Here is a 3,574-nt window from a genome sequence, read left to right as displayed (position 1 = left end):
CTTATGTCATTTATAGCGAATACACTTGCCACTATAATGCCAGAACACATTTTTTTACGAGCACTAGTAAATGTGCAATACAGTGCAGCAATGCATTTGGAGCCACCTTGATCATACTGGCCACTAGTAAAAGCCTCTGGCTAGTGAATTCAGTCATTTCACTTACGCATGATTCTTCCATCATCGTTTCAATTTGTTTGGTTATCATGCAGGTGATGCCTAATCCAATGGGAAAAAGGAGGTTAACTGCAAGAGTGTTTTTTTTTTTTAATTATGCACAAAGCTACACAAGAGCTATCTGTGCTCTGCCCACCACGGGTATCAAAACCCGGTTTCTAGCGTTGTAAGTCCGTTGTAAACCACCCACCGTCAACTCTTGGGTTACTCTTTTACCAACGAATAGTGGGATTAACCGTCACTTTATAACCCCATGGCTGAAAGGGTGAGCATGTTTGGTGTGACAGAGATTCGAACCCGCGACTTTCAGATTGCGAGTCGAGCACCCTAACCACCAAGCCATGCTGGGCTCTTGTTTGACTAAATAGTGGGAATAATTGCCACTCTTACAATGACCTCAAAGTGCAGAGTACAATTTGTTTCTGCAATGGGACGTGAATCTCAGCACCATAGTTCGACAAACTAACCATTGAGCTAGTCTCAACCCAAATATTTTAAAAGTAGAGACTTTTATAAGCCACTTTATCACTTACTCATTGTTGATATATTATGATTAGTTGGTTATTGATTCCTGCAACATCTTCCTCTCTGTCGTGTTCATAAAGGTCTAGTGTAATCATTTTTGTTTTTGTTGTTGTGTGATTTATTAGACAACTAAATATTCTGAGAAGTGCTAGCTGATATATTGTACAATTTACAAATCACAAACATTCTTCTTTGCAATTAAACTAATATTATTTGGTTGGATATATTTCAGTGGGAAGTGTTCCCCTGGTAGGTCAGCAATAAGTTTAAGGACGTACAATGCTAAACTTCGGGGATCAAATCCTTACAATGGACAAAGTACGAATAGCCCACTGAATATCTCTGAATTTCTACATAATTGTTTGTATGCTAAGTAAAATTTAGAATTTTACAAGAAACTTTGATTCACTTTCAATCACTAATGTAGAATAAAATATACAATTTTAAGTTGGGCATGAAAACAATGGACTGTTTATATGCATGAGGAAAAAGAAATGGTAACTTCCCATAATATGCATGTGGTATTCTGCAGTGTATTATGGACACTATCTAATGTTCATACTTTCTACTTTAGTGACACAACAAATGCATGAAACACACTTTCCTGCCAAGAAAAAGGATGCACTAACTCACTCATAAGTGCTCTCTTCAAATGCAGATGTTGTATTAGCGCTAGGGGTGTGTCCACTGGAGTGGCGAGAGGGCATAGTCTATTAGTGACCTCCTCCGAAATATCAGGATTCAGTTTTTTATATCTTTAAATTATCCCTACATTGTGACTCCCATGTGCAGGGTAGTCATATTGTGTAACATGAACTGAAAGAAATATCTCCAATCAGATGAGATCTCGAAAATGAGTTTACTAGTAGTTTGAAATAGCATCAGACCACCATGAAGGTAATTTCAGCAATTTTGATAATTAAAAAGAATAAATAGTCACGTCTTGAAGGCAAAAAGGCTAATTCCTTTTGTATTTAATAACACTTAACCCCGTTTGATACACTCTATTCTGCCTCAAGAAATTCTTTGCTGACTTCTTTCTCCCATGCTATTCAGTTTCTATCTAGAATGGTTACTGGTACGGTAAGAAAGGAAGAAATGATGAAGATAAGCTGCAATGTTGATGTCACCACCATTGTACCACGTCCAAGAATGTACACACATTTTCCAGAGCACCTGAAGTGTCTAGCTGAGGATTGTGTAAACAGTATGAAATTAAAAGAGACAGGAACTAAATGAATTACTCAAGGAGTTTGCTGACATGTTTGTAGGATCATACAGCAGATTGGATCAAACAACAGTCATACGTTATCACACAGATACAGGTAACACTTGCTCTGTAGGCTTCCTTAGAACATCAGGTATATATCCACTGGTGAAAATGAGCAGTAGCTGGACGACAGAGTAATACAACCTTAATTGAGTGCTTGTTCATATTAGTTATGATTGTGGACTTCAGTCAGATGGAAAGGGTAACACACATTGATACCTTTCCTTTACCACAAAGAGATCTATGTCTGAATGCATTGGAAGGCACCTATTCATTCAGTACACTAGACCTGACTTCTGAATAATGGCAAATGGAGCTAGATGAAGAAAGAAGACTTAAGATTTTTTTCACCCTTAGAGACTTTTATGTCATGCCAGCCGGTCTATGTAATGTTCCTGCATTTTTAAGTGTATTATGGACCTTACATTGAGTAGCCTGCAATGGGAGAGATGTCTCTCTCTATGTGCGCAACATACTTGTCTTTAATCACGTTTCCAGCTGCAATTGAGGACCTGAGAATGGTATTTCAGTGTATCATGGAAAGTGCGTGTTTATACATGTGGAAGTCCAGTTTATCAGTCAATAGTCAGTAAAGATGGTGTAAAAAGAGAGCACTAATGAAAGACTAGTCTCTGCCTTACAACAAGTTAGCAATTTGTATTATTCTAAGTTTTGTATCGTATTATCGATAATTTGTGGCAAATGTTTCCAAAATAGCCACACCACTGTTTGCATTAAGGTTGATGCACGCTTTGTATAGAATTTTCGAATGTGAAGCTGCATTTAAAATTCTTGAATTGCATTTTGGCCAATGCAGCAGTGTTGGCTTATTCTCATCAAGACTGCCCACTCATTCTTGATACTGTTACCAGTGATAGGGCAATTGGTACAGTACACTGAAATTGTAAGTGAAAATCCTATGGAAATTTACAGTTGGATTCGATTGTTAATGATAGCCAAACATTTTGACAAATAAGCTGTAAGAACCTTACAATCCTTGTTTTCTGAGCACTCGGGATAAGTTTAGTGCAAATGTTGGAAGTAAATTTCTTGAGTAAACTCTTAATCTTGCGCTTGAGTGGGTATGACTTTGTGTTTTGCCATCCTGCCAGATCTGGTTGGTAAATACCAGTCTTCCTGAAATGCAAGCAGAAAGCCATGCTATAGCACGACAACTTAAGTTGTCATGAATTGTACAAATCAAACAAAATGTATGTAAATTTGTTAATTTTTTTGCCTGATTTATTTTTCAGGTTTATCTTATGCAATGGGATTTCACGGCTCTTCGGTGGCAGTACCATTTAGATAAACATGGTAATTCGGGTTGCTTGCTATGTAATGAAGGCATGATTTATTTTTCTGCCAGTTCTTATACACTGACTACTTTGGACTGTGCATATGTGGGAATATCTTGCAGTTGATGACACAAACTCTGATCTGGATGGATGTTTATAGCAAAATAGGTTATTTCTGCAATTTTATTCCGCGATTACTTGTATTTTCACGAGTAACTTTTAAGTTTGTGCTTAGTGGCTTTTACGGTTCTTTTGTAGACGCAGAAAGCCTGATTGATGGTGGCATTGGTTTCTGTGGGAAACAGGT

The sequence above is a fragment of the Limulus polyphemus genome, unplaced genomic scaffold (assembly GCF_000517525.1).
Source record: "Limulus polyphemus unplaced genomic scaffold, Limulus_polyphemus-2.1.2 Scaffold190, whole genome shotgun sequence".
NCBI lineage: Eukaryota > Metazoa > Arthropoda > Merostomata > Xiphosura > Limulidae > Limulus > Limulus polyphemus.
Note: the sequence above shows the minus strand (reverse complement) of the source record.